At 45.0% G+C, this 24,728-nt stretch overlaps 1 protein-coding gene across 4 annotated transcripts in view; it reads left to right on the top strand.

Annotated features, from left to right (window-relative positions):
- Nucleotides 1-7,731: 7,731 nt before the first annotated feature.
- Sipa1l1 (signal induced proliferation associated 1 like 1) overlaps nucleotides 7,732-24,728 on the top strand; it is a 291,536-nt gene continuing 274,539 nt past the window's right edge. For 2 of the 4 annotated variants that reach the window (XM_027418435.2, XM_027418430.2), the window contains exons 1-2: nucleotides 7,732-7,798; nucleotides 8,290-8,351. The gene's annotated coding sequence lies outside the window, so the exon portion shown is untranslated. Of the gene's footprint in view, nucleotides 7,799-8,289; nucleotides 8,352-8,451; nucleotides 8,680-24,728 lie in introns of those variants that run through there. The other 2 variants (XM_027418433.2, XM_027418434.2) reach the window with 2 other exon arrangements.

Raw genomic sequence — 24,728 nt, 5'->3', positions numbered from 1 at the left:
TCAATGGTGTTCTCACATTCATGCCTTCCCCCTCTGCTTCATTTCTGCACTTGTAAGCCCCATGCCTCTGAAAGTCCTGTGAATCCTGAATGGAAACTTGGTGCAATTTCGTCTTGCCACAAATCTTTCAGTAGCACCTTGGCATACAGAAGATAAAGCCCAGGTCCTTACCATATTGGCCCTTGGGACTTGTCCTCATTTTCTCAAACTGATGTTGGTGCCCAAGACCTGGGTTGCCTCCCTGCCCTTCCCCTTTCCCCTGCCCCTATATTTTCTGGGCTCCCAAAGCTCCTGGAGGTTTCTAGTAGCAAGGTGCTTTCCTCTTCTCAAGAGGAAGCCAAGCCAGACTGACTGCCTCTACACCAGGATGACAGCCCTGGTTCTGCTTTGCTGCTGAACATCATTCATTCATTCATTCTTCATTCATTCATTCTATAAGCATTTCTTTTGTGTCTACTTTGTGTCAGGAATTGTGTTAGACTTCAGTGGCTAAGTGACATAAGTGTTTTTATTGGGGGGGGGCGTGTTTTAAGACGAAGTTTGTCTGTGCAGCCCTGGCTATCCTGTAACTCACTCTGTAGACCAGGCAGGCCTCAAACTCAGAGATCTGCCTGTCTCTACCTCCCAGTGTTGGGATTAAAGGTGCACGCCAACACTGCCCAGCTGTGACATAAGTTTATAACCTGACACTTCTCCTGAAGATCGGAAATCTCATGTGGGCTTTACCTGCTTGAGGTCAGAAGCTTGTGGGCTGTATTCCTTCTGATGAACCAGGAGAGTCTGATTCTCCCACCTTGGGTGTTGCCTGTATCATGATCTCTTCCTCCATGGTCAAGGCCAGCTCTGCAGCATCTTCAGCTGTCTCCACTGGGATCACATCTCCTTCTCCAGTTCTGAATTGTCCTCCCATTGTCTCTATAGAGAACCTTGTGATTTCATTGGCCCCCTGCATAATCCAGGATTAGACCCTTTCTACTTCAAGTTTGTTTGTGTAATCACACCTTCAAAGTCTCCATTGCCATATAAGGTAAGATAACACTGATTCTGAGGCTTTTGGGAGCAGTTTGTTTTGTTTACTAACCTTTTCCTTTGTTGTTAAGTCAGAAGAGGTAGCTGGGAGCTGTGGCATGCCTATAGTCCCAGGTACTTGAGAACCTGAGACTGGTTAGGAAGTTGAGGACAATATAGTGAAAGACGACAGTCAACTCAAACAAACACAAAACTAAGAACCTCAAAACTAAGAACCACCAACAAAACAAACAACAAGCGAAATAGAGCCATCTCAGATTCTAATTCTATTTCTAGGTGTTGGAATCCAGCAGTGAATACAGATGTGTGGTTCCTGCCATCAGGCGCCTCACACTATAGGGAGGAGACAGATGATAAGCCAACTAATAGTTAAATAATTCAGAAAGCAAAAGGAAGCTAGGGAAAAATAAAGTTGGTGGGAGCCTGTGAAGGGTGAGGTTGAGGCAATTGCTATTATATTACAGTGATTACAACAATCAAGGAATGGAGAAGTTGGTTTTGGTAATTCAAGAAGAAGGAATTGAATACAAAGAAACATGATGGGAAGGCTAAGAAGTTAGCCAGCATGATGAGACCATTTAGCATGCAGAAATTTTCAGAAATTGTGCTGCTAGCTAGGAACCCAGGGCCACACACCTGTGCCTGGCAAGGACTGTACCACCTACATACACTGCAACCCAATTTAGTGATCATTATCTTCAGCCTGAAAAAGTCACAGAGTGTGCAAATGCTTGTTACTCACTAGGACCTGGGGCAGTGGAGGAAAATGCATTGCTAAGATACTTACTGCCTGAGCCTGAAAGGGGGATGTCTGGAGAAGGCTTTAGCTTGCTTGCCTTTGCCTCTGTCCAAATTGTTCCTCCCTACGGTTGAATCTAGCTGGAGTCCCCATGGTAAGGAAGGCTGGGAAACATGGGGGGGGGGGCAGATCTCCTGTGAGAGAGAACAGGAAGGCTTCTGAAAGTGGAAAGGCAAATGACCAACCTTTGTACAGACTAAGGGAACGCAGAGCCTGAGTCATGCAGGTGCTTGGGGAAAGAGCTTTCCTAGCAGACGGTTCAACAGATGTGCGGCCTGGAGGCAGAAGGACACCTGATTGATGGGTTTAAGGACAACAGGGACACCACTGTTGTTGAGTGCACAAAAGACAAAGGGGTCAGAGAAGAGAGCTTACCTGCCATGCTTGTAGGTTCCACATCCCCACGGATTCAGCCAACTATGGATCAAAGATATATTACACACACACACACACACACACACACACACACACACACACACACACAGAGACACACACACACACACACACACACACACACACACACACACACACACACAGTGTGTGAGGGGAGTCACTATTTTCTAAACAAATCTGTGTATCACCATTATGTATTGTAAGAGGACAATAATTTAAAGTGTTCTGGAGATGTGTATAGTTTATATGCAAATTCTGTGCCTTTTTTTTTTTTGAGATAGGGTTTTTATTGTAACTGCTCTGGCTGTCCTGGAACTCGCTCTTTAGATCAGGCTGGCCTCAAACACAGAGATCCAACTACATCTGCTTCCTAAGTGCTGGGATTAAAGGCATGTGCCACCAACATCTGACATTGTGTGTGTGTATGTGTGTGTGTGTGTGTGTGTGTCTGTGTGTGTGGCCATTTTTTTTTTTAAATACAGGACTGAAACACTGGGAATTTGGGTGTTCATGGCAGAGGGATAAGGGTGGTGGTGGGTAGGCAGGTCCTGGACCTAGTCCCTCTTGTATGCTGAAGGACAACCAAATACAGTTCTCTAGGTTGGAATTTGAATTTGTGGGGTTTTTTTGTTTTTGTTTTTGTTTTTGTTTTTTGAGACAGGGTTTCTCTGTGTAGCTTTGCAGTGAACTTGTGTTTTAAAATTATTATTTCCTTCGAGTTTCATGAGAATCCCTGGGAAGTTTCTGAGCACCAAGGTGACATGATCTGACTTACATAAGCTCCACATTCTACATCAATCATGTAGATCAGATTTATTTATTAGTGTCAGAGGGCAGAGTAAGTAGGCTATGTATGGAGACCAACAGGGAGACTATTATGACAATTGGGTGGGAAATGTCTTGAAGCAGAGATGAAGCATTTCCCTGGATGGAGAGTGGTTGCCTCTTGCACACATTCGGAAGGAAGGGCCAGCAGTATTTATTCATGGTTTGGATGTGGGCTGTGAGAAAAATAGAGAAGAATGACTGTAAGAAGTTTGCTCTGGACTTCAGAAACTGGGGGGGGGGGGCACTTTTAACTGAGATGGTGAAGGTCACAGCACACTGGTTTGGAGGGGTAACTAGAGCACTAGTTTTAGATGTGAGAAATTTGTGTCTTGGGTGTGTTGAATAGGATATGGAGGTACAGTCTGGGTTTTGGGGGATGGCTAGCTTGCAGGTGTAAAATGGGTAGCAATCAGTAGCGCACAGCCATCAGACTGCTAAGATCACCAGGAAGTGAGGGAGCATGGAGGGACGATGTTCATGGAATCTACACTTGGAAGTTTGAGATTGAATGGCAGGACTCTCCATCCTGAAGTACAGAAAGAACAGAAAGAACAGAAAGTACAGAAAGAACAGAAAGGATTTTCAAAGGTGAGCCTGCTTGGCTTTGTCCCTGATACTAAGGGGTCCAGGCAGGTGAGGAAGCACAGGGTTTGGGATGAGGTTGTACTGCTGTTTCTGAGAAGACCGGTTTCCATAGCGGGTGGGGGTTGCTCCTAGTGCCTGCAGCAGAATAGAAGGAAAGGGACAGCAAGGACTGAACACCCTCCTTCCAAAGACTCTCAACGTGAAGCGAAGCAAGGGCAGATGTGGGATGTAGGAAATGTTTTATTTTTACTATGGCACATAGTACAGAGTGCCTGTAAATTATAGGAAAAAAGGCTCCAGGAGCTGGGGGGATGGCTCAACAGGCAAAGCGCTCTCTGTTGTTTCAACCCCAACAACCTATACCGCAGTGTACATCTGTAATCCTGGCGCTCCTACGGGAGGCAGAGGTAGGAGGGTCCTGAAAGCTCCAGGGCAGGACATCCTGGAGTACGTAGCACAGCAACAAACAACAAAGACCCTGCTTCAAACAAGGTGGAAGGTGGGGACTGACACCCAGGTTCCATATATGCTCATCGAATGCACGCATCTCCACTCAGAGGCACACACAAAAGAGACAGAGATGATTCATTAGTGAGGGAAAATGGAGAGAGGACAGTTACTGAGTCAACGTCCCTCAATCGAAGAGGGTGGGACTAGTACACACAGAGAGGGTAATCTCTGCTGAGAATGGAGAGGTTGCTGCAAGTGGCAGGAAGCAAAGAAGAGAGCCTGTATCCTGACACAGGTAGATAAGTAGACAGAGTATGTGGGCACATGCAGAGACACAGATGGGGTGTGTATGCCGGCACATGCAGGCAGGTAGAGTGTCCAGGAAGGGGGCGTGTTCGGTTCTTTTCTGCTTGCTTTGTCTCAGGGATGACAGGAGCGAGGGCACATGCAGTAACACACTGTGGTTTGATGAAGGAGAACGTGTAGTGTGATTTGGTCTTCACAGAGTAAGAGAGTGGAGAAGGACGCACAGTGGCTCCTTTGTAATTCAACACGGGAAGCTAACTGACGATAAAGCAAGTGGTGTTTCAGACTTATAATGAATGCTATTCTGTACGTTGGGAGGGGGGATAAGGAATCCCATATTAAGGCAGAGTTAGACTATGTGAGGCTAAAGCAACAAAACCCTGACTTTTAACCAACACTGGATTTTGAAATCCAACGCCCTCCACCAGGGCCTCTTAAAGAGCATTGAAGAAGTTAACAGATTTGGCTCATGCTTGGGTCAGTTGTTTCAAAGGGCTCTCTGGGATTCATAAAACAGGTGGCCTTAGAACAGTACTGTGTTGGTCAGCCATTTTTAAAGGGCAAAACTATATTACATTAACAAACGAGAACTGATTTATAACATCCAGTAATTTGATGAATGTTTGATCCTTGAAATAGATCCATGGACTACTGGTGAAGTGAGGTGACTTGGTAGGTATAGGTACCTGCACCACGCCTGGGGATTTGAGTTCATTTCCCAGAATCTACAGGGTTGAAGGAGAGAACTGGCTCCTACAGGTTGTCCTCAGACCTCCATATGTGCACTATGGATAACACATTCCCCCACATATATATGTACATGCAAAAGAAAATAAATAAAAATGTTTGAAATGAAGCTGGGTAGGTGGTGGTGGCACATGCCTTTTATCCCAGCACTCAGGAGGCAGAGGCTGGCAGATCTCTGTAAGTTCGAGACCAACCTGGTCTACAGGTGCTAGTTCCAGGACAGCCTCCAAAGTCACAGACAAACCCTGTCTTGAAAAAACCAAAAACAACAACAACAACAAAAAAAAAATGTTTAAGACGAGACGGTTCAGTTCCTGATAAACTGTGAACTCAATGCCCATCCTGTCCCTCTTCTCTCCCTCTGTTTTCAAAACAGGGAGGGCTTCTCTGAGTAACAGTCCTAGCTGTCCTGTAACTCGATCTGTAGACCAGGCTGTCCTTGAACTCACAGAGATCCACCTACCTCTGCCTCCTGAGTGCTGGGATTAAAGGTGAGTGCTACCCCCCCTTTCCCTCTTTCTTACAGTTGTCTTGGTAGAAGTGTGCTTTCATTCAGTTTGTCTTTTACTTGAATTGACATGTTTATTAAACAACAATGAATTTGTTTCGAGTGTGAAAATGAACCACCAATAATGAATACCCTTTAAAATTACTATTATAGTACTAATGATTTTGCTTTTGTTGTTGAGACAAAAGAAACTTCAATATACAATTATCAACATGTAGCTAAAACAGTGAAAATGGCCTACTATAAAATGAGACATTCATTTGTTTTTTTATTGTTCAGTGTGAAAGGGAAATATCTGTCATTCATTGGAAACTTTTATAGGTCTGAGTGCTACAGAATTTTAAAGGGGTAATAATCTAACATGTGGGCCACCCCTCAATTTTTACAGGTGTAGTGTCAGAGACAGTAAATTTCTCAAGGAGTCTTAATTATTAGTGGCATAGAACCAAGCTCCACTTTCCTGGCTCTATATACTATATTTTAATCACGGTGTCATTTAAGTTTCTAATATAAAAGCTTGCAGGCATTTGAGATAGCCCTGCAGGGAGAGGCACTTGTTTTGCAAGACTGGTGACCCGAGTTTGATCCCCAAAGTCCACATAAAAGTGGAAGAAGAAAACCCACGCCACAAAGTGATTTCTTACCGCCACACTCATCCTGTCAGGAACCTCCGCCCCCCCCCCCCAATCCATTGCATAGGTAACCTACAAGTCTTAATTGTCTTTACTTATATACTTACTTTATATACTTGGTATATAAAAACCTAAGTCTTTGTATACTTAGGGGTTTTTTTTTTTTCTTTAGGTTTCTAGGTGTATGGGATCAACAGTTTCCCCATATTGAAGTTTAGGGTAGAATTCTCTTTTTTTTCACAGTGAATTCTGTTATATATCATGAATTCAACAAAACTTCATGCTTAACTTCTATCAACAGCAGCATATTAGGCAGTGATACAAAATTACAGAAAAGTATCTAATTTAGACACAGAATGAGATTTCAATCAATAGTCTTTTGGACTTCTTTATTTTTATTTTATTTTATGCATATGGATATATGTGTGTTTTTGCACCATGTGATATGCCCGGTGTCCTTGGAGAGTGTCAGATCTCCAGGAGCTGGAGTTACAGATGGCTGTTGGCCCACCAAATCAATGCTGGAAATTGAACTCTAGTCCTCTGGAAGAGCAGCCAGTGCTCTTAACCTCTGAGCCATCTCTCCAGTCCCTCAGTATCATTTTGGAATTAGGTATAAAGGCATGGTTTGAAAATTTGTAATTATTATTATCACTTTTTAAAAGTTTTGTTTCCTGCCCTCCTCTATGATGAGCAAAGGTTTCTATGAGACAATGAGAAAAGAGAGATTGTAACTATAGAAAAAAAAAACAAGATTTGAGCAGAGATTTAGCAGAGTAAAAACTTGACTGTAGTGCAAAAACTGATATATTAAGTCCAGGGACTATTCAGGGTTAGGGAAAGTAAAGGTACTTCAAACACACAAGGACTGTACCTTCATAAACAACAACAACAAACAAACAAACAAAACCCAAGACAGACATAACATACCTACTAGGTAAAAAAGCCCGCAGAGGCGTTGAGAATACCAACATAAGTGAGCTATGTGCTCAAAGAGCTGTCTTGTGGGGGCGTTAGGATGGGGGAAAGGAAGGCATCTTGCGGGGGCTGGAGATGAGATTTTACACAGGAAGGCTGATGAAATGAGTACATGGTGGCCATTTACAAGTAGAGAGAGATGTACTGGCTTCTACAATCCCAGAGCCTCTGGGGCCAAAAGTGCCCAGCTCCGAGATGCAGGTCTACAGAAGATCTCCATCTGCCTCCAGCCTTCCCTTCCCCACTGCTAGGCCCGGGGCAGCGGAGGAGGCAGGTGAAAACTGCACCCGGCTGTAGAGTCGTCATGGCAACCAGAAGTTCCGCGGTCCTCACTACTCTGCTTCCACTTCCCCGGGCCGGAGTTGGGCTCTAGTCTCGCGAGACTTGCTTGAGCGCAGAAGCCAGCGGCGGTGATCTCACCCGAGACTGAAGGAGGGAGGGAGGGAGGGAAGGGATGGGGCGGGGAGAAGGGCCAGTGCAGCGCCGCCACCGCCGGCAACTTTGTGAGCGAGTTCAGTACGTGCGTGAGCGAGTGAGCGGAAAGTCAGTGCGGCGCCGAGTCCCGGGGGGGAGGGGCGGGGGGGCCTGGGAGGACGCTCGCAGCGCGCCCATCGCCGCCGCCCCGGGCTCCCTTCCCGCGCGGGTCGTCCAGCCCCCGTGGGCAGTTACCTGTCCCCTCCCCCGCGGCCACGCAACTCCCCCCACACCGTGCCCGGCGCGGAGCTCCGCAGCCGGGACGCTCCCCGGGCGCCGCGCGCTCGTTCCCGGGAGCCGGCGGGCGGGATGGGGGGCTCGGGGACGCGAGCTGGGGCCCGGGTGCCTGCACAATAGTGGATGCCCGGGGACCCGGTCGCTTTGGCCCCCGCGGCGCCCTGAGCGCGGCCGCTGTGGGTCCTCCTCCGAGCGGGGCTGGTGAGCCGCGTTGATTCCGCCCCCGCGGCCCCGACGCCTGGCGCTCGGCGCCTGGGATCTCCGCAGAGGAGGCGGCGAGCGAGCGCGCCCCGACCGTCTGCACGCTTTCTCTTTCTCCCCAGGGAGAGCGCGCGGACGACGCGCCCCCGGACGCGCGGCAGCACCGGGAAGCCCAGGCCAAGCGGTAAGTGGCCCCGGGGGCAGGGCTGGGGGTGGGGGGCGGGGCGCCACTGCTGACAGCCCCCTGTGCGGTTCCTGGCCGGGGATTCGCGGCCCCGGAGCAGGACGCTCGCAGCGGCTGAAAGTTTGATTTCCGATTTGGTGGCGTGCTGGGGGGATCGCGATCCCGGCGGGGGCGAGTCTGCGCTCCACCGCGCCCAGCGCGCGTGCACGTTCTCACCTCGGGATCCGGATCTGCTACCCCAGAGGCCCGGAGCCCTGTGCTCACCCTGCGGTTCTGGGCTCCTCGGAGTGACCTTTCCCCATCCGGCTACCCGGTGAGCGCGTTGCAGGTGTGCTGGAGGGAGCAAGGCCCCAGTGGGTGAATGGTGGGGAAGGGAGACCTTCGGCTACGGTCCCGAGGGTGTTAATTTCTCTTTTGAGGGATTCTGGGGTCTGAGGTCCGAGGATGCTCCAATCTGCGTTCTTAGAGGAAGTAAACCGCTCGAGGGTCGGAGAGTGCTGCATAAAGAACTTTTTTCTCCCTTTGCCCTGTTTAACTTCACTCCTGACCTTAAAGGCAACTTGCCAGGGTCGTAAATCGCGCCGTGGCATTTCGACTTGGGCAAGCAGTAGCGTTGGACAGGTTGAAATTTCATCGGGGCACACCGTATCCAAAACCCGAGGCACGGGAAATAGCTAGCTTTCAAGGGAGGTGTTGTGCTGGATGGTTGGCATTCCTCTTGGAAGGGGAAACATTTGGGGACGGGTAGCTAGCTCCTAGACTGCCTTTGGGCTTTACAGATTTGATTTTTCCTGACGGCTAGTTGAGAGGCAGCCTTCACTGAAATTCATACTACCTGGTACACGATTATGTTTCTAAACTCGAGCCAGTGATGCGATGCAAATTTCAGAGGGAGGTGTCGACTTTCATCAGGTTCCAGGTCTATCTGGATGAACTGGGGTTGGCGTTTCCTCTATAAAGCGAGCCTTTCATGTTGAAACTCTGACTCAGAGTCTTAAAGCCATTCTTTTTTATACTGGTACTCTGTGGGAGTTAAGTGTCAACTTTCTCCTGTTTTCTCGAATGGAGTATCCTCCAGTGCAAAGGTTCTCTGGATGAATTTTCGTACAACCACAACATTAAGTCTTACTGAATCGCTCCTGCAACCTCGTTTAGAGACAGGAATGATTTTCTGTATCTTGATTTAACGACTCTCCCAGATCACCTTTTCCTTTCCCTGAAAGCTGCAATTAAGCTGCCTTTACCAGGATGGGAAAAAAAAAAGCTGGTAGGATTATGCAGAGCAGTTAAAAGGTTTTAGTAAAGCAGTTTATGGTCTCTGATGTGTCCAACTAAAGGTGACAACCCGGTTATTAACTAGAATATCATTACTAAAGCATTTTCCCATGAAATAAGTTATTGATACTAAGGCATTATTAACAACAGTGCTTTAAAATGACTTGGGAGATGGTTTGAGCATAAATGGTTGGGTCAAAATAAGACATTTGGAGTGCTGACTTCCTTCTCTGTCACTGAAGTTTTTTTTCTTCCACCTCACTAAAGGACTCTTGAAATCGACTGTCATTAATTAGATTTCTCTAGTCGACCCAGAGAACGGGTTTAGCAAGTAGCCAGAGACAGTCAGTAGGTGTAGCTGTTAGCTGCTCTTTGAGTTGGGAATCATGGCCCTGGGACCCTGAACTTTAGATTTGACTGTCGAGCATCGATAGCTGTGACTCCGTGTCAAGGTTCTGTGGAAGGCTGACTTTAACTCTTGGTAGTAACTCCTCAGAACGTCACTAAACTGACATCCTGGGATGAGTTTACCTCTTCCCTTGACTCAGATTTCCAGTGGTATTTGCTGGATTTATATTCATTTCATGTTTGCTCTGAATTATGTGTGTAGTAGTGGTGTAGTCTCCTCACTTGATTTTTTTTTTAAAGCAGCTTTTAAAAAGAACTTCCTAATAAGTTTATCAACATGCTGTAGACTGAGGATGCTTGAGATTAGCAGTTATATATACCCTGAGATCTCGGTTGACAGAGTTATGGTGCGCCTACGTCGTCTTTTCAGTTGCAGTTTGAATATTCAAATCAGTGACTTTAAATGATCTCTTAGACAGCCTGAGTGGAACCAAACTCCGAGATCAGATTCTTGGCTTACTTAGTGGAAGGTTTATGTGGTGAATGATAAGGCCTGGTGCCTCTTGCCTATCTGTATTCCTGTCATCAAAGGTCCGGTCATTGCACGAATGATATGGTCCTCATGAAGGTTTTCAGGTTACTTCTTAGATTGGAGTATTTTGGTTCACTAGCCAGATTGGATGTTTACCAAGGAAGACAAATAGCACCCCCACCCCCAGGTGCTTGAACTTGGTTGGAGCAAGCTTCTTTCCTTTTGTTTCACATCACAGAAGCTGAATCTCAAAATCAGAAACATAAATTTCCCGTTTCCCTGTATTTGTAACCTTGTGAGTCAAGCGGTATTTACTAGTGCCTCCTCAGAGAGGGGTTTCCCCTGGATTCTGTGACTCCAGTGGTGAGCATGCTCACTCTTGGCCTCAGGGGACTCTTGGTCTTGGGGACCATGGGTACTCCCATATCTTATGGTTCGAAGATAGCCCCCATAGCCACAGTTTTGCATGTAAGGCAGTTTTGGTTTTTCAACTTATTTAAAAGGTTTGAAATATTTGTCTTCAGAGGTGTGGATTTCAAATACCTGCTCTGCCACTTTTTGGCTGGGGTGATCTTTAAAAGTAGCTGAGTCTTTTTCCAAGCTCACTGTCTTGGGCTGCAGCTTGAGCCCACAGTTGTGCAGAAGCTTTGATACACTACTTTGTCAGAATGTTCGTGTAAAAATACTTAGTAACGAAAGTCTCATTTGCAATTGTTTTTCCTTACCCTTTGATGAGCAGACTCATGGGTGGCTGGAGAGAATTGGAGCATAATGCCTTCGGTCCAGCTTTCCCAGTTTGCAAGTGAGGAGCTCCAAGCGCATGTAGTTGACATGATTTGTAGGTTATAAAACTGGATATAGCTAGATTCAGGGTAAGTGGCCTTCCTGATTTAAACACCTTCCTCTCTTTCACCTTTTGTTCTTTCCCTATGTATGATGTTAAAGTTTGTCTACTCTTCTTTCTCATACTTAAGTATCCAGTGATTATTAAATAATTAAAGTAAGAGAGAAGCAAGGCTGAAGGAAGTAGTAGCTACATTATGGTTGGAAAGCTATGAAAAAGGCACAGCTGTCCTGTTTGGTACCTAAGCTTTGGAGGTAGTCAGCTAGCTTAGCTATGGAAAAAGGAATCCTAAGTTCTACATGGTGGAACATGGAGACATTATTATTATTATTATTATTATTATTATTATTATTATTATTGTATTATTATTATTCTGAAGATCCCTTTATCACCTCAGTGTTCTGGTATTCTTTAGAAAATTCAGACATTGCTGGGATTAAAGGCCTGCACCACCACCAGCTGGCCAAAAGTCTGACTTTTCTAAAGAGCACTTCGGCTAGGTGGTGGTGGCCGAAGGTCTTTAATTCCAGCACTAGGGGGGGTGGGGGTGGTAGAGGCAGGTGGATCTCTGTGAGTTCAAGGCCCACCTGGTCTCTGGTCTACAGTGGTAGTTCTAGGGCTGTTGCACAAAGACACCTTGCCTTGAAAAACCAAAAAAAAAAAAAAAAACAAAAACAACAACAACAAAAAACCTCAGACTTTCTCATTGTCCCTCTTTTCCTCCCCTTAAGCTAATTTGCAAAAGAAAGGAGTTGTACTTGCCTTGTTTCTGGAACAATGGCAATTTAGTTTGTCAGTCAGCTGTCTGTATGGCAAGGTTGCACAGGGTATGTGTTGGGGTGAAGGGCAGTCAGTGGAGATTGCAGATGCAACAGGTACTGGTTGTAAGAGCCCTCTCTGGGAAACCCAGCAGCAGGTTTGTGTAGGACCGGCCTACTTCTCCTGATGTGATCTGAGTCGGGAGAGAAGAAATATCCCTGCTGGCTGAATACTGAAGTTTAAGAGGGGCTGCCCCTGTTCTGAGGTGAGGGTGAAAGCGTAATGTTATTGCAGGATTCACAGAGAGACCGTGTGCTAGATCTCTTAAGAGTGACAGCTCAGTCCAGGCCAGTTACTTCTGCTTTTTTGCACATTGGAAGTTGACCTCATGACATTTTTGTTTTCAGTTGTGTGCCCTGATAATTAAAAACAAAACATACTTGTGTGGTACTTTGTTTTTCAGATGTACATTTAAGTTGATTATTCTGAACTGATAGCTCATTTTTTTAGGATGCACTTTTGATGAGTTCTGGTATGCGAGCCATGGGAAGGTGGGAACAATTCCCCTGGTTCCACCTCTCTTGAACATAGGTCATTTGAGCAGGGGACTGAATGACACAGTTTAGTCTACTTTGCACCCAGATGGTAAGGGAAAGCATCTTTTGAGGGTGAGAAAACTTGGCCTTCTCATCACACCCTTATCCATCTTTTTCATCTCCTCTGTCGGATGCAATAAGAGATTTTCTTTTGGGACAGGGACTCACTGTGTCACCCTGGCTGGCCTGAACTACCATGTAGATCAGGCTGCCCTTGGACTCACAGAGATCTGCCTTCCTCTGTTTCCTGAGTATGGGAATGAATGTGGTTTCTTAAAGATCTAGAGAGATGATCTCAAAATGGCATGGAGGGGTGTGAGGGTCTTGGTGGTGGCCCTAGGGAAGGTGAAGCTGTTCCTTCCGGAGGTCTGAGAGGAGAACTCCAGCTGATGGGATCTAAAAGGTTACTTATGCTGCACTCCTCTCTAATTAGATTTGTAGGATTCCTAACTTTAATTTGTGGGAAACAGGCAATTACATAATGTTAGATGGAGACTAAGCTTTTTGTGAAATGCTGGCTTGGAGATGGAGAGTTGCTGGTTCTTTACAAACAAAGGGGTCACTCAGACACCACTGTGGCTGTAAGGACATCCAGCCACAGTTTGTTGAGGTTTCTTTTTATTTCTTCAATCTGAGGCCCTTTACTGAACTGTGAACAGGTGTGGCCATTGATTGTTTTCTTGTGGTTCATTCAGAACCTTGCTTCCTTTTATAATGAGTTCTGACCTCAGAAGGTAGCTCTTGAGAAATTAAAAAGCAGAGGGCTGTGTGCCAGCTGGCTCATGTTCCTTCGGACTGGAATTCTACCGTCATCCTCCTTCCTTCCTTCCTCTTTACTTTTCTGTCTTTTGCCTCTACCTCCCACATCCATCTCATCCAGTGAAGGAGCTTGAACTCAGGCAGGTGCTCTACCACTGATAGACACCCACAGCCCTGATTAGTGGCCTCCTATATTGCCTTTCTGTGATTAATGCTTTCATATAATAAATGGTAGGGTTTCACCCTAGTGTTTTCTAAGCCCCTTGCATTTCCTTTCATGCACGCAGAAAAGCAGTTGGTACTGAACTGTCACCAGGGAAGAAGGTACCCGTAAGAGGATGCTCAAGATTTTGCTCTGTTTCATTGCTTGTGTCACCTGTGTGTACCGACAAGGACTAAATACAAAGTCAGCATCCTCTCATATACTCAGAAAAAGCAGAATTGTGGCCTCAGTGGTGAAGAGGAATTGCTTAGCATTTGTGAGGCCCTCGAGTCGGTTCCCAGCATTCTTACTCGCTGTCCCTACAAAGCAGCCAGCCCAGTTGTGACTCCTGAACTGTATGCTTGTCATGGTGCTTGTCACCCAAAGACTTTGAAAGAAACACCTGTCTGTCTGCTCTTGAAATGAGGGTCAGTGTGGAGCTGATCAAGTTTTCCCTCTTTTCAAGTGCCACAGAGTGCTTCACTAGTTTGCCTACTAGATTCTAACTTTCTAAGTAGCCATTGGTTGGTTGGTTGGTGTGTGTGTGTGTGTGTGTGTGTGTGTGTGTGTGTGTGTGTGTGTGTGTAAGGCTTGTTAACAGCTCAGGGGTGGAGTCTAACCTTGCTTTGGTGGGATTATGTGGAGGCTGTTTTCAATATAATGTAGCCTGAAGCAGCTTGGGTGTTGGGGGCAGGGGTGGCAATAAGGAATGCTGTGGCTGGTGTATCACAGCAAGGTCCAGGTGCAAGCAGGATAATTGGCTGGGTGGGTGTTGGAAGATGCTTGGTAGGTGATTATGTCTTGATTTTTTTCCAGAGTGACTTTATATGTTTTCGGATCTGTACTTGACAACCAGGTGAATAAATGTAGCAGTGTAACTCTCTGGGGTCATTGAAATTTCATTTTGGATAGATGAAAAGGAGGGTTTGTCTGTGTGTGTTGCCCCCCCCCCCCCGTTTTGTTTCTTGAAAAAGGTAGTTTGGAAGAAATCTAGAACTGGCTGCCTGCAGGTAAGGATCAGGCGATTTTGCAGTGTGGCTGGGACATGTCGGTTCAGTTTGGTAATTGTATGGTCCACTAAAACAATGTGGTAAAAAACACACATGCATAGTTCAGTGGTGTTAAGCTCACTCACACTTTTGTGAAATAGAGCTCAGGAATTGGAACTCTACATCAGACAGCTCCCACTCCCTCCCAGTCCCTGGCAACTGTCGTCTTTCTGTCTTTCAATTCGACTACCTGGGGCGTTGCATAGAAGTGAAGTTGCATGGTGTTTGTCCTTTAAGTGACTGGCTTGTTTCGCTAGACACAATGTCCTCAAGGATGAATGACAGCATGCAGTATATGTCAGAACTGTCTTCCTTTTTGGCTTGGCTGTGTGGGCTGTGTTGTTTACCTGTTGATTATCCTGAGACTTTTCTTTTTTTCTTCAAGACAGGGTTTCTCTGTGTGGCTTTGTCTGTTCTGGAACTCACTCTACAGACCAGGCTGACCTCTAACTCAAGAAACCCGCCTGCCTCTGCCTACCGAGTGCTGGGATTAAAAGCCTGTGCCATCACCACCTGGCTATTATTATTATTATTATTATTATTGTTATTATTATTATTATTAAGATCCCTCCATCACCTCAACACCTTTTCTGATGTTCTTTAGAAAAGTCAAAGTTCCTCGTTGTCCATGTTTTCCTTCCCTTAAGTTCATTTAAAGAAGGAAGTGAAGTGATTTAAGTGACAAAATGTGAGTGTGGTATCCATTTGCAAGCAGTATGGTAAGAGCTGCGTTTCTAGCATTCCTTGACTTCAGAGAATGTGCCCAGAGTGCAGTGTCTGGAGGAAGCTTCAGAAAGGACCTTGACTTGATCCTGAAGATTGGATGTTAACTCGGGGTATTTTGTATGTGAGTAGGCATAAGACTGTATAGAGGCCAGAGGTCAGCTTTGGGGATTGTTCTTTTGGTGTCATCCTTTTTTGTTTTTATTTTTTATTTCTTGAGAGTCTCTCACTAGGCTGGAGCTTGGAGTGGGTGAGGCTGTCTGGTTAGCAAGCCCTAGGGAATCTGTCTGTATGTACCCACCTCCCTCTCACACTTGGCTCTTCTGTGGGTTCTGGGGATGGACCTCAGGTCCTGGACCTTTGCTGACTGAGCTGTCTCCCTAGCCTCTCAGTGGGTAGTCATTTTCCACATCACTTGTTAACTCTTCCCATAGCCTCATTGTAAGTAAGGGTCTTTAATGAAGTCTGTAGAAGTTAACTATAATTTTCCTTAACATGTATTTTGTATGTATGCCTGTATGTATGTATGTATGTATGTATGTATGTATGTATGTATGTATGTGCACCATGTGCATGCCTGGTGCCCACTGAGGCCGAAGAGGGTGTTGGATCCCCCGGGGCTGGAGTTACAGTCCAACTGTGAGCTTCTGTGTGAGTATCAGGAACTGAACCCAGTTAGTGCTCTTAACCAGTGGGTCATCTCTCCAGCTCTTGCGTATTTACTCAGCAAAAGCTACCTGTTTTATTTCTGACACAAAACAGTTGAAACTGTTTATTATAAAAATAGTCCTTATTAACTGTTCTTTATGTGGAGGAAAAAAGAGACAGTTTTGTTTCCTGGTTTCCAAGGAGATAGGTTTTGGCAAATTTTATTTTATCAAGTGCTTTTCTAATTAAGAAAACTGAAGGAAACTGCCTGTAATGTATGTTGGCTACAGTTTCCCTGAGGACCCAGGGAGCTCTCAAGTCTTGGTTTCTCCCACATCCAGTCTATTCCAAGAGAACCTAGAAGCCTCCCTGGTTCCGTATAGCCTGGGTTTAGCTGTCAGCTGTTGGAAGGGTCATAACCTTCTAGATTCTTGTCTTTCGTTTGTTCATTTAGCAAGTCTGAGTTCATTTTCCTTTAGCGCCAACTGTTAATATTGTAGGAGTTAATTGTTGTATTAATGAGATTTAAGGCTTTGAGTGGTTGATACTGGAAACAACTTTGAAAGCTCTGAAGAAAGAGATGTAGGTTTTTTTTTTTTTAACTTTTAAGACATTTTAGGGGCTGGAGAGATGGCTCAGAGGTTAAGAGCACTGACTGCTCTTCCAGAGGTCCTGAGTTCTGTTCCCAGCAATCACATGGTGGCTCACAACCATCTGTTATGAGATCTGATCTGGTGCCCTCTTCTGGTGTGCAGATATACATGGAAGCAGAATGTTGTATACATAATAAATAAATAAAATCTTAAAAAAAGAGCATTATCCTACAACATTAAAAAAAAAGATATTTTAGCAAGAAAATTCTGTAATGGTTAGTACTTTAAGTGTTCGTGTCATTCTGATCCAAAAAGAATCACGATTTAGACTTGGCTGTGGACGTTTTTTTTTTTTTTTTTCTCCAGGTCATTTCGGTGATGACACTTCTCAAATTCTCCAGCCTTTTTCCTGTTACTAGTGTCACCCAAGAGATTCCCTCGTACACCTGTGATTGGGAGGGTCTAGCATGAGAACCCTTTCTCCTAGGTGCTCTGGCCTGAGTCTTTGAGAGCACTGGTTGCTTGTGCATGGTGCTCTTGAAGCCTGGTCACCAGGTGCAGACACACAGAGGTCTCAGTGCCTGTGCTGTCTGTCAACTTGGCATTTGCCCATGCTGCCAGACATTCCGTGTTCAGGCTACCCAGTGCAGTGGTTCTTAACCCATGGGTCGTGACCCCTTTGGTGACCCTCTATCTCTGAAAATATTTATATTATGGTTCATAACAGTAGCAAAATTACCATTAATGAAGTAGCAGCAAAAATAATTTTATGGCTGGGGATCACCACAGCATGAGGACTGCTGTTTTAAAGGGTTGTAGCATTAGGAAGGTTGAGAACCACTGGCCTGGTGGGAGATTTTTGTGTCTTTATAAAGTTAGCATTTCCATTTTTAATTTGTGGCTGGGAATCTAATGTATTGATTATACATTAAACAATTCAGTTATGCTAAGAAGAATGTAAGGATATCCTCCCATGAGGGAGGGCTGTCTGTTGGCGGCTGTAAATGTGGTCTCATTGTTGCCAGAGAACACTGGAGATCCGTCCCAGCCTTGGCTCTGCCTCATGCTACATGCGATTCTGGCTGCTCTTTCATTCACTTGGGGGCACCCTTTTTTGAGTGCTTTGTAGAGGAGGGTACCCTTTTTGTCAAGAGGGCGCCAGCAGGCAGCTCTGGGTGAGGGGAAACACCCTGGGAAGGTTTCTGTACAAAGCTGTGTTTTTATTTTTTAATTTAAATTTTATGTGTATGATGGTGTCTTGTAAACACTGAGGTCTGTGCACCACATGTGTACAGTGCCCGTGGATGCCAGAAGAGGGTGTCAGATTCCCTGGGACTGGAGTTACAGATGGTTGTGAGCGGCTATGTGTGTGCTGGGAATTGAACCTGGTCCTCTGGAAGAGTAGCTAGTGCTCTTAATCATTGAGCCATCTCTCCAGCCCCTAAAGCTGTGTTTTAAAGGGCAGCTTCTCTGAACAGTGCTTCATAGAACCAGGGGGGTGTGGGTGGAAATGAGGAATATGATAGCAGAAGTGGGGTGATGAGAAGAGGCTGGGCTCTGGGTGTGTCTGTGGGTCTGACCTCGTTTACTGGGGAGACGGTGTTCACTGCAAGTGTGCAGTCAGGGGTGACACTGTTTTTGCCAGAGCAGCTGGTGTAATAGAGGAGCCGTGGACCAAGGTGGAGATGACTAGAAGAGCAGGTTTGGGTGGGGAGTTCAAGTTCGGAGTTGATTTGTACATGTTGAGTGTGAGATGTTGAGATCAAGCAGGCAGTGGGCTGGTACATCAGTGCTCATGAACTTGGGTTTCCTTATGTGTGAAATGGGGAAGTACCTCATCTTCTCAGAATTTTAGAGGTTAAATGAAGGTAGAAAAGGCTGTGATAGTCCTGTTTGTGGGAAGAAGACCATCTTACAGACTTTGGGATGTCTGGAACTACTTAGTTCATGAACCAGCATGTTCTATGGCTGGCTTGTGAGAGACTCTCTGGGATCCATCCTTGAGGCCTAGACAGCTTCTCGGGGAACTTGGTATTTTAGCTCTCTAAGCTGTCCAAGAGCTTCCTTCTGCGCAAATCCAGGGAGGCTACTTGGGTAGTGTGTGTGCAGACCTGCTTCTTAAGAGACATGACTTTGACCAGGGCAACTGCATTTAAACGTAAAGCTACTCTATTGGGAAAACATATCATTTCCCAGATAGTTTATTATTTTAGGCCTTCATAAGCTAGGTAAGTTAATAGTTGATGATCTAACAGGTCAGATTCATTGGAAATGCTCCATGTTTCTCAGTTCAGAATGCCTCATTTTTTTTTTTTTTTTGCAGATGACGTGTAAAATGTATTTGGGCCTATTGGTTTAAATTTTGAGATCAAATAAAGATGTTGAAAGTACCAGTCCTCCTATATTTTGATAAATAGCATTTTGAATTTATTATGTGTTTCCTTAGAGGTAGCTGTAAAGATGAAATGTGTTTCCTTACACAACATGTTCCCTTGGGGTGGGAGAGGTGGCTGAGAAGTTAACAGTTTTGCAGAGGATTGGGTTGAGTTCCTAGTACCCACATGGCAGCTCCCAACTACTCTTAATTCTAGTTCTGGGGATCAGATGTGCTCTCCTAATTGTCTGTGAGTCCCTGAACACATGGGCTATGCATAACAATACTCAGGCACACATGCATACCTAGGATAAGATTTAAAAATAATTGATATTTTCGCAATAGTTGTCTGTTGCTCTAGACAACAGGTGGGTCATGGTTTGGTTCTTTGAGGCAGTTTTGGACAGAGACTGGTACTCTTGATATGTTGTATGCATTCAGGATGGTACGGTCAAGGACTACAGTGATGCTCTTTGTTGTCTTCAGAGTTGGAACATCAGTCATGCTGGACTTGCACACACTCTGTAACCCAGGCAGACCTTGAACTTGGCATCTGTCTGTGTCTCCTCCTGAGTAGTTAAGACCACTGGTTTGTGTCAGCAAGGTTCTATTGGGCATTATTGTGTGTGTCCATTGCAGGTTCTGTGATGTAGAGAGAGATGAAAGGTATCTGACCAGACCCTTGTTAGAGGGTCTGGTCATGTATTGTGAACTATTGAAGAACCATTTTGGAGAGCTAAGCATTCTGGGTGTTGAGTGGGAAGAGGTGATGGCTTTAACCATGACAGACAGTATGGAACTGTGAGAACCATTTTTAGGTAGGTGTCTTGGAGGCAGAAATCATTTTGAGTGCTCCCTGGGGTCAAGCATTTTGTTAGGTTTTGGTCATGTCTTCAAATTAATTTTAAAAATTGATTTCATTTATTTTTATGTGCAATTGTGCTTTACCTGCATGTATGTCTGTATGAGGGTGTCAGATCCCTTGAAATTGGAGTTACAGTTGTGAGCTGTCATATGGGTGTTGGGAATTGAACCCAGGTCCTCTGGAAGAACAGCAGAACCATCTCTCCAGCCCCTACATCCTCAACTTTATAACATGAGTCCATCCATCTGCTTAGTAATTTTTTTTTTTTTTTTTTGGTTTTTCGAGACAGGGTTTCTCTGTGTAGCTTTGGAGCCTATCCTGGCACTCACTCTGGATACCAGGCTGGCCTCGAACTCACAGAGATCCGCCTGCCTCTGCCTCCCGAGTGCTGGGATTAAAGGCGTGCGCCACCAACGCCCAGCTTGCTTAGTAATTGTTGATGGGCATAATCTGTTTTTCCTGGAGTTGGCTCACTGTACATTACTTTGTTTCAGCTTCCAAGAGCAAAAAGATGTACAGTATAATATTGACACAATCACTGGAAAACTGAAAACATTTCTGTTTGTGAGACTGGTGTTCTACCTACTGTGCTAATGAGGTACCTCCTTTCTGTTTATGAAGCATATAGTAAAAGATTTAGAGCAATTGTAAGAATCCTTACGAAGGGATATTTAAATCACCAACTTTTCCCTGCTTGTTTCCCCCCCTTAGAAGGAGCTGACTTAGTCTCCCTGAAATTTCCTTGTAGGTTTTCCAGATCAACTGACAGTTGTTACCTTAGCTCCTGTGTGGTAGCTTCTGCTGGTGAGATGCTGGCTAAATGTCTGAAGTTACAGTGCTTATTTGTGTATTCCTCAGGATTTTTCTTATAGCTTTTTCTACATCACCTTTTACTGTCCTGTTTTCCCATTTAAACTGTCCAAGTCAGCATTTTTTTGGTGTAGTTGTAGAGTTGTGTGACTATCTCTTTCCATAAGCAGTACATTTTTCATTATCTAGAAAAGACTTCCAAACCCATTTGCAGTCACTCTCCATCTCCCCATCTCTTTCCACACACCCACCACCACAGCTTTCTTTCTTTATAGGCTGTGTTTTTTTTTTTTTTTTTTGTTGTTGTTTTTTTTTTTGGTTTTTTGAGACAGGGTTTCTTTTGGAGCCTATCCTGACACTTGCTCTGGAGACCAGGCTGGCCTCGAACTCACAGAGATCCACCTGCCTCTGTCTTCCGAGTGCTGGGATTAAAGGCGTGCACCACTAACGCCCGGCTAGTCTGTGTTTTTTATGGAAATGTAAGCATATAGTATGCTATTTGTGGTGACTGGCATCTGCCTCCCAGCTCCATCAAATCACTTATTACTGTTCTGGTTGTTTTCAAGTCAGGGTCTTACTATGTAGCTCCAGCTTTCCTGTAACTCACTCTGTAGACCAGGCTAGCCTCAGATTCACAGAGATCTGCCTGCCTCTGCCTCTGCCTCCCAATGGGCTGGTATCAAAAGTGCATGCCCCCACATCTCACTAAAGCACATTTTGCATCTTGCGAACACTTTCACTTTTGGTAGTATTTTAACAGAGTCAAAAATATGAAGTCCCTGTGCTGATGCAGAAACTGCAGCCTGTGCTGCGACCAGAGAAATGATCAAAGTTCTCAGGTACTGCATATGTGGTTGAGAGAGCCTTGGGGCTTTTAAAACACAGTAGGTCCTCTCTGGGCCTATGCCCCACACATGCTCTGCACACCCTGACCAGCTCCTGGCTTGCTGATCCTCACCTGAGTTATTGCCTTGAGTTTTTCAGCTACCTCTCGTTGAGCCTTCCCTTCCTCCACCTTGTCTGATTGGTGACTATGTCTGCTGGTGTCCCTCTGTGAGTGGGCTCCCATTTGTAACATGTCTCTTTGTTTTACTGCCACCCTCTTAGAGCCAGCCCTTCACTTCTATGTCTTAGTGGCTGGGGCAAATCCTTCACAACCACTGTGCAGTTCTGCCTAACGTCACACTGCGCGGGCTATCCTGCAGCTGAAGTGTCTAGCATGCTGTGTGCAGCAAGCCCACACTCCTGCTTCTGTGTCTAGCTTGGTGCCACTTTTCTTTCCTGTTTATGTGATTGATCTCATTGTTTTCTGCCAGACTGTCTCTCGCTTTTATGCCAGGCTCTGTTCTGCCTATTTACTAACCGCTCTGATTCCTTTGCACCTTTGTCTGTTCTCAGTTTCAGTTGTGTTTTCAGCTTTACCCTTCTGTAGTTTAAAAAGTATACACAAGTCACCGACAGCCTTCGTTTTGCCTTGTAACCAGGCTGGCCTCAACCTCCTCCTCATCTTTCCACTGCCTGTGGAATGCTGGGATGCTAGGTGTGTCCCACCACTCCCAACTTGAACTCTAGTTTAATTTGGATCTTTCTCATCCTTTAAGAGCCACCTCTTCAGTGGGAACTTACTGTAGCTCATCCTGGTTCTCCCTCTCTCTGAAGTTTACTTTGCTCTGTTGTATGTGCAAATCCCCAGCATGTCCTAAGTACAGAGTTCCCATGCTAGAATGTCATGAGAATAAAGTATACTTGCACATCTGAAAGTCCTTTTCCAGCAGAGCTACCTGCAGGTGTGCCTGGCACTCATGCCTGAGAATCCATCGTGGACGGGGTCATTGTCAGAGACATTCAGACTCCACGTGAAGGGTCAGTTGGGTGAGTGGGTCTTAGGCCCAGTGGAGTGTCAGAATCGCCTGGGAGGTATTGTCAGTACATAGAGCCTCCATTTCCACGTTAGACGTCCACACTGAAGTGTCTGTGAAGTCACTTGGAAACTTCCCACTCAGATGATACTCTTCATCCTGAAGGCCCACGAGCGTCTTGTGACTTGCTGGATTTGCACTTGTAAGATGGTGTAAATAAAGTTTTTGGTTTTGTCTGCTTAAGACATAGAGCCTAGAGGGAGATGAGATGGCAAGAGAAGCCCTCTGATTTCTTTCCAGATACACTTTCTTAGAGGATAGGGACCCTTCTTCATTTTGCTTGTTTCTTTATTCACCCAAGAACTATTAGCCTGCTGTTTACTGACTTTTCTCCTTGGAGGATTTGTCATGTGTGTGTTGTTTTATCCAATTATTCTTACTACTTTTTTGTCCGAAAAGGAGCCCCCTAGTGTTCAGTTGTTTCATGGCAAGAACCTGCTGCTTCCTAGTCGTTGAGCATCCACTTCATGTCACACGATTCTTAATCTTTCTAACAGGCCTGCAAGATAGATATTAGCACTGTGAATGGGAAGCACGCTGCTGAGTTCACATGACAGGGTTCCTTCCTGTGTTAACATGCACTGTAAGGGCTGTGTTTCAGTGGCACAGCCATCTCTTGGGAGTATAGTTGTCTCAGTGTGCTTTGGTTGTGTGAGTACAGTGTATTTTCCTGTTGGAAATACCAGAGAGTCTGTCTACTTATAATAGGGTACATATGACCACCCAGTCAGCTAAGCTAGTAATTTGTTTTAAACACTAGTTCATGCCAATGAAACACATCCTCCACCCATTTCTCCAGTGAAAGGCTGGCTTCCTAGTATAAGCTTTCAGTTAGGAATGCAGGTCATAATTAGTTCATCTTGTCATATATATATATATATATTATATATATATATATATATATATATATATATATTTTTTAATCGTTGCTGATGACCAGGAGTTCTCAGAGTTGTCATATGTGTCACTTTTTGGTGTGCCCTGACTCCCAACTTGTTGTGGGACTTTGTCTTGTCAGTGTGACCTCCACAGTTAATATCTTTCACCAGACTCCACCAACAGGTTCGTCCTATGTTGGATACAGTGACCTCTTAGGAGATGAGGAGCCTGAAGCTTGGGAAGGCTAGGACTTCCTTCTGTTGCTGACTTGAGTCAGATAACTCGGGCATTAGAAGAATGAACGTGTAGGTAGAGGGTGAAGAGAGCGAGCATCTCAGACTTGTAGAGAAAGGTCTGACTGAGTATAGCATTGAATTTCTTCCCTTTCGTGGAGTCAGGGTCGGAGTCACCGAACGCCTTCTCTTGTCCAGCTAAGTTCACAGAGGTTGGAGAGCAGCCTCACAGTGGACTTCTTATATGTTGCAGAAGCCCACAGCATCGGGTTGCAGTTTCTAGTATGAGCAGCTAGGTGGAATGTAAATATTTATAATGTGGTGAAGCAAGTTTAAATCTCAACAGAATTTGTAATAAGGACAGTTTTTTTGTTTTTTTTTTTTTTTTCCCCCTAGAAAACTTTCTCTTCTCAGCCCAGGTGAGACGGGAAATTTGAGGCATCTATTTTTTCGATGAAATGCTTGCTTTCTCATCGTGCTTTCTTGTTGCTGATATGGCCACTGTCTGTTATCCTTCATTGACATTCGCCTTTTGCCTTAAAATTACCATGTTAATATCAACTTAGCATCTGCTTTGTTTGGAAATGAATGTCTTTTAAGAGCCTGGGGCATGATAGAAACATACACAAGTATACGGTGAGTTAATGGAAGTGAAATAATTGAAAATACAAAGCCAGGTATAAACAGTCCCGGATTTTAGGAAATTTGAATTTGGTTGACATTGCAGAACTGAAACCATTAGCTCAGGCTGCTTTGTGGAGAAAGCAGTGCCTTTTCCATCCATCCATTTCTGCTGAGCCACAGGTCCCAGCTGTTTTCAGAGCACAGTGTGCCTCCTTCACATTTTTTGTGTGGGTTGGTTTTCCCAAGCAAATGTTTGAGGCTTTCATGCTAAGTCAGTCCTGAAGATTTTTTTTTTTTTTTTTTTTTTTTTTTTTTTTTTTGCTTTGGGCTGTTAGATAAGGCTTT

This window comes from Cricetulus griseus, chromosome 5 (genome assembly GCF_003668045.3).
Source record: "Cricetulus griseus strain 17A/GY chromosome 5, alternate assembly CriGri-PICRH-1.0, whole genome shotgun sequence".
NCBI lineage: Eukaryota > Metazoa > Chordata > Mammalia > Rodentia > Cricetidae > Cricetulus > Cricetulus griseus.
The sequence above is the reverse complement of the archived record's forward strand: the minus strand, read 5'-3'. Positions and strand labels throughout refer to the sequence as shown.